Consider the following 14,438-nt stretch of genomic DNA (forward strand, 5'->3'; position numbering starts at 1 on the left):
CCCAGAGGGGTTTGGGTCTGTAGTGGCCTGTGCCTGTGTGAGGGGAACCGACTGTCCAGAGGTCCCCGATGGTCCGGGCTGGTCATCAGTGTCCAGGTCGACAGAGCTGCTGTCATCGCTGACGGCCTCTTGGGTGGGGGGTGTGGAGAATTCTGGGCCCTCCGTGGCGGTGTGTTGACGGTCGGGTCCTGCAGGGGTATAGAGGTATGGTTATAGTTTCAATGTGTGGCATATGGGTGTATCTGTGGGTTCCCGTGTCCCCAAGTGCTGGCATTCGTGTGTGGGGGCTTTGGTGAGGGTGGCTTGTGGGGGGGATGTGTATATGCATTGGGCATGCTTTGGTGATGGGTGTCCATGCTTAGTGGACGCATGCAGGCCTAGGTTTTGGGATGTGTGGGTTGTGATGGTGAGACATTGGCAGGGAATAGGTGTGCTGGGGGTGGGGGTGAGGATGGTGGTGGGGGTGAGGATGGTGGTGAGGGTGAGGGTGGGGGTGAGGATGGGGGTGAGGGTGGGGTTCGAGGATGGGGGTGAGGGTTGGGGTATGATTTGGCATGCAGGTGGGGGGGAAGCAGTATTGAAGCTTCAACTTACCAGTATCCATTCCTCCGCCGACTCCTGCGAGGCCATCAGGATGCAGGATGTTCAAGACTTCCTCCTCCCATGTTGTAAATTGTGGGGGTTGAGGTGGGGGTCCTCCGCCAGTCTTCTGCACGGCGATGTTGTGCCTGGATACCATGGAACGCACCTTCCCCCGTAGGTCGTTCCATCGCTTCCTGATGTCTTCCCGATTTCTGGGGTGCTGTCCCACAGCGTTGACCCTGTCGACAATCCTCTGCCATAGCTCCGTCCTCCGGGCAATGCTGGTGTATTGGACCTGTGTGCCGAATAGCTGGGGCTCTACCCGAACGATTTCCTCCACCATGACCCTGAGTTCTTCGTCTGAGAAGCGGGGGTGTCTTTGGGGTGCCATGGAGTGGTGTGTATGATGTGTGGGGTGGAGTATGTGTAGTTAAGTGTGTTGAGTGTGGTGGTGTGTGTTGTTTTGTGTGTGGATATTGTGTGGGTGATGGTGTAGTGTGCCTCTGTGTGATGGTATTCTGTGATCGCTGCTGTGTCTCTCTGTGCTTCTTTCTGAATTTTTGGTCGTAGGGGTTTGTGGGTGATGTGGGTGTGTGTTTTATATTGTATTGTGTGTGTGGGAGTGGTGTGTGTATGTGTATCAGGTGTGTGGAATTCAAATCGTCCAATGTGGCTGAGTTTTGTTCGTTTGTGTGTATTCTGACCGCGGCGGTGTGTACCGCCAATGGAAAACCGCGTTTGAAAGACCGCCGCGTGGATTCGTGGGTCGTAATGGCATGGGCGTATTTCTGTTGGCGTGACGGTGGAGGTTTGGTCACCTCCACTTTTCCGCCGACCGCTGGTCTGGCGGTCTGTTGTGGCTGTCGGATTTTCAGAGGTTTGGCTGCTGCGGGTCAGAATGACAGTGGCGGGTTACCGCGACCGCGGCGGAATTATGGAGGATTTCTGACCGGCGGTAGGCGCCTTTTACCGCCGAGGTCAGAATGACCACCTATGTTTTCAGTATGTTTGTTATGTGTCACTGGGATCCTGCTGGTCAGGACCCCAGTGCTCATAGGTTTGTGGCCTATATGTATGTGTCACTGGGACCCTGTCACACAGGGCCCCAGTGCTCATAGGTGTGCATGTATATGTTCCCTGTGTGGTGCCTAACTGTCTCACTGAGGCTCTGCTAACCAGAACCTCAGTGGTTATGCTCTCTCATTTATTTCAAATTGTCACTAACAGGCTAGTGACCAATTTTACCAATTTACATTGGCTTACTGGAACACCCTTATAATTCCCTAGTATATGGTACTGAGGTACCCAGGGTATTGGGGTTCCAGGAGATCCCTATGGGCTGCAGCATTTCTTTTGCCACCCATAGGGAGCTCTGACAATTCTTACACAGGCCTGCCACTGCAGCCTGAGTGAAATAACGTCCACGTTATTTCACAGCCATTTTACACTGCACTTAAGTAACTTATAAGTCACCTATATGTCTAACCTTTACCTGGTAAAGGTTAGGTGCAAAGTTACTTAGTGTGAGGGCACCCTGGCACTAGCCAAGGTGCCCCCACATTGTTCAGAGCCAATTCCCTGAACTTTGTGAGTGCGGGGACACCATTACACGCGTGCACTACATATAGGTCACTACCTATATGTAGCTTCACAATGGTAACTCCGAATATGGCCATGTAACATGTCTATGATCATGGAATTGCCCCCTCCATGCCATCCTGGCATAGTTGGCACAATCCCATGATCCCAGTGGTCTGTAGCACAGACCCTGGTACTGCCAAACTGCCCTTCCTGGGGTTTCACTGCAGCTGCTGCCAACCCCTCAGACAGGCAGCTGCCCTCCTGGGGTCCAGCCAGGCCTGGCCCAGGATGGCAGAACAAAGAACTTCCTCTGAGAGAGGGTGTGACACCCTCTCCCTTTGGAAAATGGTGTGAAGGCAGGGGAGGAGTAGCCTCCCCCAGCCTCTGGAAATGCTTTGTTGGGCACAGAGGTGCCCAATTCTGCATAAGCCAGTCTACACCGGTTCAGGGACCCCTTAGCCCCTGCTCTGGCGCGAAACTGGACAAAGGAAAGGGGAGTGACCACTCCCCTGACCTGCACCTCCCCTGGGAGGTGTCCAGAGCTCCTCCAGTGTGCTCCAGACCTCTGCCATCTTGGAAACAGAGGTGCTGCTGGCACACTGGACTGCTCTGAGTGGCCAGTGCCACCAGGTGACGTCAGAGACTCCTGCTGATAGGCTCCTTCAGGTGTTAGTAGCCTATCCTCTCTCCTAGGTAGCCAAACCCTCTTTTCTGGCTATTTAGGGTCTCTGTCTCTGGGGAAACTTTAGATAACGAATGCATGAGCTCAGCCGAGTTCCTCTGCATCTCTCTCTTCACCTTCTGATAAGGAATTGACCGCTGACCGCGCTGGAAGCCTGCAAACCTGCAACATAGTAGCAAAGACGACTACTGCAACTCTGTAACGCTGATCCTGCCGCCTTCTCGACTGTTTTCCTGCTTGTGCATGCTGTGGGGGTAGTCTGCCTCCTCTCTGCACCAGAAGCTCCGAAGAAATCTCCCGTGGGTCGACGGAATCTTCCCCCTGCAACCGCAGGCACCAAAAAGCTGCATTACCGGTCCCTTGGGTCTCCTCTCAGCACGACGAGCGAGGTCCCTCGAATCCAGCGACTCTGTCCAAGTGACCCCCACAGTCCAGTGACTCTTCAGCCCAAGTTTGGTGGAGGTAAGTCCTTGCCTCACCTCGCTGGGCTGCATTGCTGGGAAACGCGACTTTGCAGCTACTCCGGCCCCTGTGCACTTCCGGCGGAAATCCTTTGTGCACAGCCAAGCCTGGGTCCACGGCACTCTAACCTGCATTGCACGACTTTCTAAGTTGGTCTCCGGCGACGTGGGACTCCTTTGTGCAACTTCGGCGAGCACCGTTTCACGCATCCTCGTAGTGCCTGTTTCTGGCACTTCTCCGGGTGCTACCTGCTTCAGTGAGGGCTCTTTGTCTTGCTCGACGTCCCCTCTCTCTTCAGGTCCAATTTGCGACCTCCTGGTCCCTCCTGGGCCCCAGCAGCGTCCAAAAACGCCAAACGCACAATTTGCGCCTAGCAAGGCTTGTTGGCGTCCTTTCGGCGGGAAAACACTTCTGCACGACTCTCCAAGGCGAGAGGGATCCGTCCACCAAAGGGGAAGTCTCTAGCCCTTTTCGTTCCTGCAGAAACCTCAGCTTCTTCTGTCCAGTCGAAGATTCTTTGCACCCGCAGCTGGCATTTCCTGGGCATCTGCCCATCTCCGACTTGCTTGTGACTTTTGGACTTGGTCCCCTTGTTCCACAGGTACCCTAGATTGGAAATCCACAGTTGTTGCATTGCTGGTTTGTGTCTTTCCTGCATTATTCCTCTAACACGACTTCTTTGTCCTTAGGGGAACTTTAGTGCACTTTGCACTCACTTTTCAGGGTCTTGGGGAGGGTTATTTTTCTAACTCTCACTATTTTCTAATAGTCCCAGCAACCCTCCACAAGGTCACATAGGTTTGGGGTCCATTCGTGGTTCGCATTCCACTTTTGGAGTATATGGTTTGTGTTGCCCCTATCCCTATGTTTCCCCATTGCATCCTATTGTAACTATACATTGTTTGCACTGTTTTCTAAGACTATACTGCATATTTTTGCTATTGTGTATATATATCTTGTGTATATTTCCTATCCTCTCACTGAGGGTACACTCTAAGATACTTTGGCATATTGTCTTAAAAATAAAGTACCTTTATTTTTAGTATAACTGTGTATTGTGTTTTCTTATGATATTGTGCATATGACACTAAGTGGTACTGTAGTAGCTTCACACGTCTCCTAGTTCAGCCTAAGCTGCTCTGCTAAGCTACCATTATCTATCAGCCTAAGCTGCTAGACACCCTATACACTAATAAGGGATAACTGGGCCTGGTGCAAGGTGCAAGTACCCCTTGGTACTCACTACAAGCCAGTCCAGCCTCCTACACAGCCCACTGCCTTTGAGGGACATCCTGTACAACACAGGCCCTCTCAAGTGCAGCAAACCACTTGTTAATGTCATCCCCCACCTTATAAGGGGGAACTATCTTGTGCAGATTCCTGGAATCATGCTCTTTTGCAGGATGACTATGGGGAATACTGCTGCTGCCACCATGGGTTTCTAAACCCAACTTCTGTCTTTCCTTCTCTAGTTCAAAAGACTGTCTATCCAAATCCAGCTGTTGCTTTTTAAGCTTCAGTCTGGTTTGTTCCACCCTCAACTTATTGAGTTCCCTCTCTAACATTCTGTCATCATGGTTGGTGGGAGGGACATTCTTAGACACAGAAGAATGAACAGAAGGAGACCTGTCCCTTACAGAAGCCACCCTAACAGCTTGGCTAACAGAAACATCACTACCAGTATGGTGAGAATAAATGCTTTTGCTATGATGTGAGACAACACTATTTGTATGGTGAGGCTCTCCATCATTACCAACTATGCTAGACTGTCTAGTAATGGGCAGGCTAGGAAGTTTCTTTCCTGAATCTTTTCCTGGGGGAGTCCCTGGATCAGATTGGGAACCATTTGCTACTTTTTCAACAGATGTGGCCCCTATGGCCTTATCTTGTTCTCTAAGCATGTTAAGCAATAATTCCAAAGAAGGATTCTTCCCTACACTCAAACCTCTCTCTATGCAGAGACTCCTTGCTCCTTTCCAGCTAAGGTGATCATATGCAAGTTTGGACAGATCAACATTTTGGCCTGTGCCAGACATTTTTAGAGAGAGTTAAAGTGATAGAAAAAGAGAAAAAAGTTTTCAGAACTTTTTAGAAAGACAGAAAAAAACTTTTTAAACTTTTTAGAACTTTTTAGAAAGTTTAGAAGTACTTTTCAGCACTTAGAATAGAGTGAAAAGAGGAAATGCAAAACTTTTTGGCTATGTGTATATACACTGACCTTATTTTGTATATTTTTCTCTTATGAAAAGTACAATGACAAGAGTGGTAAGTAGTCTCAAAGCACTTATCCCACCGCTGCACAACCAATGTAGGAGGCTGGACTGGCTTGTAGTGAGTACCAAGGGGTACTTGCACCTTGCATCAGGCCCAGTTATCCCTTATTAGTGTATAGGGTGTCTAGCAGCTTAGGCTGATAGATAATGGTAGCTTAGCAGAGCAGCTTAGGCTGAACTAGGAGACGTGTGAAGCTACTACAGTACCACTTAGTGTCATATGCACAATATCATAAGAAAACACAATACACAGTTATACTAAAAATAAAGGTACTTTATTTTTATGACAATATGCCAAAGTATCTTAGAGTGTACCCTCAGTGAGAGGATAGGAAATATACACAAGATATATATACACAATAGCAAAAATATGCAGTATAGGCTTAGAAAACAGTGCAAACAATATATAGTTACAATAGGATGCAATGGGGAAACATAGGGATAGGGGCAACACAAACCATATACTCCAAAAGTGGAATGCGAACCACGAATGGACCCCAAACCTATGTGACCTTGTAGAGGGTCGCTGGGAGTTAGAAAAATAACCCTCCCCAAGACCCTGAAAAATGAGTGCAAAGTGCACTAAAGTTCCCCTAAGGACAAAGAAGTCGTGTTAGAGGAATAATGCAGGAAAGACACAAACCACCAATGCAACAACTGTGGATTTCCAATCTAGGGTACCTGTGGAACAAGGGGACCAAGTCCAAAAGTCACAAGCAAGTCGGAGATGGGCATATGCCCAGGAAATGCCAGCTGTGGATGCAAAGAAGCTTCTACTGGACAGAAGAAGCTGAGGTTTCTGCAGGAACGAAAAGGGCTAGAGACTTCCCCTTTGGTGGACGGATCCCTCTCGCCGTGGAGAGTCGTGCAGAAGTGTTTTCCCGCTGAAAGAACGCCATCAAGCCTTGCTAGCTGCAAATCGTGCGGTTAGCGTTTTTGGACGCTGCTGTGGCCCTGGAGGGACCAGGAGGTCGCAAATTGGACCAGGAGAGAGAGGGGACGTCGAGCAAGACAAGGAGCCCTCTCAGCAGCAGGTAGCACCCGGAGAAGTGCCAGAAACAGGCACTACGAGGATGCGTGAAACGGTGCTCACCCGAAGTCGCACAAAGGAGTCCCACGTCGCCGGAGACCAACTTAGAAAGTCGTGCAATGCAGGTTAGAGTGCCGTGGACCCAGGCTTGGCTGTGCACAAAGGATTTCCGCCGGAAGTGCACAGGGGCCGGAGTAGCTGCAAAAGTTGCGGTTCCCAGCAATGCAGCCCAGCGAGGTGAGGCAAGGACTTACCTCCACCAAACTTGGACTGAAGAGTCACTGGACTGTGGGGGTCACTTGGACAGAGTCGCTGGATTCGAGGGACCTCGCTCGTCGTGCTGAGAGGAGACCCAAGGGACCGGTAATGCAGCTTTTTGGTGCCTGCGGTTGCAGGGGGAAGATTCCGTCGACCCACGGGAGATTTCTTCGGAGCTTCTGGTGCAGAGAGGAGGCAGACTACCCCCACAGCATGCACAAGCAGGAAAACAGTCGAGAAGGCGGCAGGATCAGCGTTACAGAGTTGCAGTAGTCGTCTTTGCTACTATGTTGCAGGTTTGCAGGCTTCCAGCGCGGTCAGCAGTCGATTCCTTGGCAGAAGGTGAAGAGAGAGATGCAGAGGAACTCGGATGAGCTCTTGCATTCGTTATCTAAAGTTTCCCCAGAGACAGAGACCCTAAATAGCCAGAAAAGAGGGTTTGGCTACCTAGGAGAGAGGATAGGCTACTAACACCTGAAGGAGCCTATCAGAAGGAGTCTCTGACGTCACCTGGTGGCACTGGCCACTCAGAGCAGTCCAGTGTGCCAGCAGCACCTCTGTTTCCAAGATGGCAGAGGTCTGAAGCACACTGGAGGAGCTCTGGACACCTCCCAGGGGAGGTGCAGGTCAGGGGAGTGGTCACTCCCCTTTCCTTTGTCCAGTTTCGCGCCAGAGCAGGGCTAAGGGGTCCCCTGAACTGGTGTAGACTGGTTTATGCAGAATTGGGCACATCTGTGCCCAACAAAGCATTTCCAGAGGCTGGGGGAGGCTACTCCTCCCCTGCCTTCACACCATTTTCCAAAGGGAGAGGGTGTAACACCCTCTCTCAGAGGAAGTCCTTTGTTCTGCCATCCTGGGCCAGGCCTGGCTGGACCCCAGGAGGGCAGATGCCTGTCTGAGGGGTTGGCAGCAGCAGCAGCTGCAGTGAAACCCCAGGAAGGGCAGTTTGGCAGTACCAGGGTCTGTGCTACAGACCACTGGGATCATGGGATTGTGCCAACTATGCCAGGATGGCATAGAGGGGGCAATTCCATGATCATAGACATGTTACATGGCCATATTCGGAGTTACCATTGTGAAGCTACATATAGGTAGTGACCTATATGTAGTGCACGCGTGTAATGGTGTCCCCGCACTCACAAAGTTCAGGGAATTGGCTCTGAACAGCGTGGGGGCACCTTGGCTAGTGCCAGGGTGCCCTCACACTAAGTAACTTTGCACCTAACCTTTACCAGGTAAAGGTTAGACATATAGGTGACTTATAAGTTACTTAAGTGCAGTGTAAAATGGCTGTGAAATAACGTGGACGTTATTTCACTCAGGCTGCAGTGGCAGGCCTGTGTAAGAATTGTCAGAGCTCCCTATGGGTGGCAAAAGAAATGCTGCAGCCCATAGGGATCTCCTGGGACCCCAATACCCTGGGTACCTCAGTACCATATACTAGGGAATTATAAGGGTGTTCCAGTAAGCCAATGTAAGTTGGTAAAAAATGGTCACTAGCCTGTTAGTGACAACTTGGAAAGAAATGAGAGAGCATAACCACTGAGGTTCTGATTAGCAGAGCCTCAGTGAGAGAGTTAGTCACTACACAGGTAACGCATTCAGGCACACTTATGAGCACTGGGGCCCTGGGTTACCAGGGTCCCAGTGACACATACAACTAAAACAACATATATACAGTGAAAAATGGGGGTAACATGCCAGGCAAGATGGTACTTTCCTACACACCCTGAAGGAGGCCATGTGCACAGCACCCGTGCTGCTCACCCCTGACTTCTCCAAGGAATTTGTGGTACAGACAGATGCTTCAGATCATGGTGTGGGAGCAGTACTTTCACAGCTGAACGAAGAGGGCCTAGACCAGCCTGTAGTCTTCCTTAGCAGGAGACTACTACCCAGGGAACAGCGGTGGAGTGCACTCGAAAGGGAAGCTTTTGCTGTGGTCTGGGTGCTGAAGAAGCTAAGACCCTACTTACTTGGGTCTCCCTTCTGGGTTCAGACCGACCACAGGCCCCTCAGATGGTTAATGCAGATGAGGGGTGAGAACCCAAAACTGCTGAGGTGGTCCATTTCCCTACAGAGGATGGACTTTACGATGGAACACCGTCCTGGCTCAGAACACACCAACGCTGATGTTCTGTCCAGGTTCTTCCACCTTAGTGAGGAGAACTCTCCAGGGGTTGGGTAGTTCCCCCCTACTCTCAGCTGGAGGGAACATGCATGTGTTAGACCTGGCAGCTTCTTGGCGTGTCTCCCCTATCTTTTTGCCTTCTGACCTCCTGTTTTTTATAGTATACTGGACTCTGTTTCTGCTGGTTTATTGTCTCTGATCACTTTACCACTACTGATCAGTGCTAAAGTGCAAGTGTTCCCTATATAAATTGTGCTGTTGATTGGTTTATCCATGATTGGCATATTTGATTTACTGGCAAGTCCCTAGTAAAGAGCACTAGAGGTGCCCAGGGCCTGTAAATCAAATGCTACTAGTTGGTCTGCAGCACTGATTGTGACACCCACATGAGTAGCCCTATGAACATGTCTCAGCCCTGCCACTGCAGTGTCTGTGTGTGCAGTTTTAAACTGCCAATTCAACCTCCATGTGTACCCACTTGCCAGGCCCAAACCTTCCCATTTTATACATGTGAGGCACCCTTAAGGTATGCCCTAGGTAGTCCCATGGGCAAGGTGCAGTGTATATTAAAGGTAGGACATGTACTGATGTGTTTTACATGTCCTAACAGTGAAATACTGCCAAATTCGTTTTTCACTGTTGCAAGGCCTATCTCTCTCGTAGGTTAACATAGGGGCTGCTTTTGAATAACTTTTAAGTGCAGATTCCATTCGGAAGCAGATAGAGATATGGAGTTTGGGGTCTCTGAACTCACAATTTAATAACACATCTTTTTGTAGAGTTGGTTTTTAAATTGTCTGTTTGAAAATGCCACTTTTAGAAAGTGGGCAATTTTTTGCTTAAACCATTCTGTGCCTCTGCCTGCTTGTGTATTCCATGTCTGGGTCAGACTGACAGTTGGGCTGTTGTGAATTGCCTCTAGACAGTGACACAAAGGTAACTGGGGTGTAGCCTGCATATCCTGATGGGCCATCTGGGCTAGAGTGGTAGGAGGAGTGATCACTTATACCTGAAAAGGCTGTGCCTGCCCTCACACAATGCAGTCTCCGACCCCCTGGTGTGTGTCTGGGGCCAGGCCTGGGCAAGGCAGGATCTTGTCAACAACAGACACTTTTATTTGAAGTTTGCCTACTTCAAAGGCAGAAAGGGGTATAAGTAGTGGACCCAAAACCCCAGAGTTTTAGAATCTTTCTGGCTCAAGAGGAACCTCTGCCAAGGAAAAGAGTGGAAGAACTGGAGGAGGCGTACTGCCCCTTTGCTTTGTGTGCTTTACTGGGTTGGCCTGCAGTTGCTCCTTCAGCCTTAAAAGGGAGCAAAGGGTAAACTTTGCTGTGTATCCTACTTGAGAGAGTTCTCTAAGGACTTGGAGTAGAGCTTGCCTCCTGACGGAAGTCTAAGGGATACCAAAGACTTCAGTTTTGTCTGCTTGCAGCACTGGGAACTTTGTGTTCTGTGCTGTTCAAGAAGAAAAACCACTGCAAAGCCGCCAATGATGCCGTTGGCCGGCACCGTGACCTGCTGACGCCACACGGAGCTGCACTGCGCCGCTTCACACCGCAACCCTGGCCTCAACGATGCCACCATCTGACGCTGCCACAAAACCGTTGCTTGCACCGTGACCTGTGGACCCCACATTCTGGCATCGCCATGCTCACAATGCAGCCTGGGCATCCCCGATGACACTGTTCTTGCTGACACTTGCACCACTGCCTGCACTGTGGCCTGTGGACACCTCTCGTGAGGTACACATAGCACCGTTCCGTCGTGCACCACAGCCGCGATCCACCGACACCAGCACCCTCGACTCCAGTGTTGTCACCAGCCATCCCTGCCTGCAACATGACTCATGGACGCCGCACAGAGCCTGGCCCGTGGCGCACCGCCGACTTGGGCCTACCGACGACAGCGCTTCAGCAATGACGCAGCCACAGCCTGCACCGTGACCTGGTGACATCGCACGTTGGACCGCCCGCTTCACACTACAGCCCTGGTCTCACCAACGCCAATGGACGCCATTACCGAGCCACTGCCTGCACCATGAGCAGTGGGCACCGCACGTCGCATCGTCCCGCTTCGCACTGCAGCCCCGACACCACCCACGCCAGCGCTCCTGAGTTCATCAGCCCGGAGTTCGATCCGCAACACGTGTGACTTTAAGGGCCCGATGACCCCTGCACTGACCTGAACTAACACTACAACGCCAGCAACACTGCTCTCCGGAGCTCATCGCGAGGATCACGATGCCCTGTAATTCCAAAGGTACTGTTTGTGGGTCTTCCCGACACAGTAGCTGGCCTGGTTGAACTGTTGATTTTGTTGATCATGACACCGTGATAGCCCCAGGTGGAGCTACTGACCTCAAGGAACTGTCTTTTTAAGTAACTTTTGCAGAATCCATATATTTATTACTGTATGATGGATTTTGCTCGCATTTGGTCATGTTTTGTATAGATAAAGAGTGGCTATTTTTCTAAAACCGGTGTGGTGTCCTTTCGTAGTGTTGTCACTTATTACTGTGTGATATAAGCAAATACTTTACCCATTGCTTCTGAGATAGGCCTGACTGCTCATGCCAAGCTACCAAGGGGTTGAGCAGGGGTTATCTGAGCGGGTATCTCTCTTACCCTGACTAGAGTGAGGGTCCCTACTTGGACAGGGTGCAAACCGACTGCCAACTAGAGACCCTGTTTCTAACATTCAACAATGTTGGTGGATTTTTGCATGTAAAAGAGAGGTCCTATGAAGGTGAATGGAGAATTAACACTTTTTTGGAGGGAGGTATAAGTTTAAAATATGGGTGACACTGTTAAAATTTGTGGGGGTGTTTTGTTTGATGACAGAAGCGGTTGGGTTAAAAACACTTTGGAGTTAGTTGCTCCTTTGAAGTCCAAAAGCACTAAAAGGAAACCCCTATTGGCTCCTTAGTACTCCTTGGAGTTGGAAGTGGATAAAAAGTATATACATAAGAACTAAAAACTTACAAAAATTAATGTAGGGTGGCCCAAAAACTATTTATCAGACAGACTGTTAGCTGCTGAAAATTTGAATCGGGAAGTTTTTTAAATACTAAAAAAACTGTGCTTACCCTCATTTACAGAAGCAAAGCTACCTGGATCTGAGAATTGATGTGGCTCGTTCTCATCGTTTTTCCATGAAAAGATAAATGAAATGTGCTACAATTTAAACACAGAGGTTCTAATGAGATACACTCTCCAGATTTCCAGATCACTCAGGAATCCATTCTATCCTGCTTTGAGATGCTGCAGGTTGCTTTATTCCTGTTTCTATCTGGCGGCTGTCACTTTTGCACCTATAATCACAACTTTGTGCAACCTATCAAATAATTCTGCAGTGTGTCCACACTCGTGGAATTAAGCACAAATTCTTCCAATCATGACGAAAACATCAGCTGACCCATTTTCAATTGTCTAACTATATGCCTATTTAGGTTTTGCCTTTCTCTATGAAAGCTTTAGAAAGAAAAATTGGTAAACAAATGGCACTTCATATTTAAACCAACAACATTCTTGACAATAGGCAAGTTGGCTTTAGGCCACTGCATTGTACTGACACTGCATCAGTGACGGTACTCAATAAGTTTAGAATGCTCCTAGAACAGGGTTATAGTACAAATACATTTCACCAGCATGATCATCAGGCAGGTGAATGTAAGTGTAGGAGGCTGGACTGGCTTGTAGTGAGTACCAAGGGGTACTTGCACCTTGCACCAGGCCCAGTTATCCCTTATTAGTGTATAGGGTGTCTAGCAGCTTAGGCTGATAGATAATGGTAGCTTAGCAGAGCAGCTTAGGCTGAACTAGGAGACGTGTGAAGCTACTACAGTACCACTTAGTGTCATATGCACAATATCATAAGAAAACACAATACACAGTTATACTAAAAATAAAGGTACTTTATTTTTATGACAATATGCCAAAGTATCTTAGAGTGTACCCTCAGTGAGAGGATAGGAAATATACACAAGATATATATACACAATAGCAAAAATATGCAGTATAGTCTTAGAAAACAGTGCAAACAATGTATAGTTACCATAGGATGCAATGGGGAAACATAGGGATAGGGGCAACACAAACCATATACTCCAAAAGTGGAATGTGAACCACGAATGGACCCCAAACCTATGTGACCTTGTAGAGGGTCGCTGGGACTATCAGAAAATAGTGAGAGTTAGAAAAATAACCCTCCCCAAGACCCTGAAAAGTGAGTGCAAAGTGCACCAAAGTTCCCCTAAGGACAAAATAGTCGTGTTAGAGGGAGAATGCAAAGAAAACACAAATCAGCAATGCAACAACGATGGATTCCTGTCTGAAGGTACCTGTGGAACAAGGGGACCAAGTCCAAAAGTCACAAGCAGCTCGGAGATGGGCAGATGCCCAAGAAATGCCAGCGGTTGGTGCAAAGAAGCTCTTACTAGGCTGAAGAACTGTGAATACTGCAGGAACGACAAGGGCTAGAGACTTCCCCTTTGGAGGATGGGTCCCCCACGCCTTGGAGAGTCGTGCAGAAGTGTTTTCCCGCCGGATGGACGCCAACAAGCCTTGCTACACGCAAATCGTGCGTTTGGCGTTTTTGGACGCTGCTGGGGCCCAGGAGGGACCAGGAGGTCGCAAATTGGACCTGCAGAGAGAGGGGACGTCGAGCAAGACAAGGAGCCCTCACTGAAGCAGGTAGCACCCGGAGAAGTGCCAGAAACAGGCACTACGAGGATGCGTGAAACGGTGCTCGCCGAAGTTGCACAAAGGAGTCCCACGTCGCCGGAGACCAACTTAGAAAGTCGTGCAATGCAGGTTAGAGTGCCGTGGACCCAGGCTTGGCTGTGCACACAGGATTTCCGCCGGAAGTGCACAGGGGCCGGAGAAGCTTGCAAAGTCGCGGTTCCCAGCAATGCAGCCCAGCGAGGTGAGGCAAGGACTTACCTCCACCAAACTTGGGCTGAAGAGTCACTGGACTGTGGGGGTCACTTGGACGGTGTTGCTGGATTCGAGGGACCTCGCTCGTCGTGCTGAGAGGAGACCCAAGGGACCGGTAATGCAGCTTTTTGGTGCCTGCGGTTGCAGGGGGAAGATTCCGTCGACCCACGGGAGATTTCTTCGGAGCTTCTGGTGCAGAGAGGAGGCAGGCTACCCCCACAGCATGCACAAGCAGGAAAACAGTCGAGAAGGCGGCAGGATCAGCGTTACAGAGTTGCAGTAGTCGTCTTTGCTACTATGTTGCAGGTTTGCAGGCTTCCAGCGCGGTCAGCGGTCGATTCCTTATCAGAAGGTGAAGAGGGAGATGCAGAGGAACTCGGCTGAGCTCATGCATTCGTTATCTAAAGTTTCCCCAGAGACAGAGACCCTAAATAGCCAGAAAAGAGGGTTTGGCTACCTAGGCGAGAGGAAAGGCTACTAACACCTGAAGGAGCCTATCAGCAGG

Source organism: Pleurodeles waltl, chromosome 12 (genome assembly GCF_031143425.1).
Source record: "Pleurodeles waltl isolate 20211129_DDA chromosome 12, aPleWal1.hap1.20221129, whole genome shotgun sequence".
Taxonomy (NCBI): Eukaryota; Metazoa; Chordata; class Amphibia; order Caudata; family Salamandridae; genus Pleurodeles; species Pleurodeles waltl.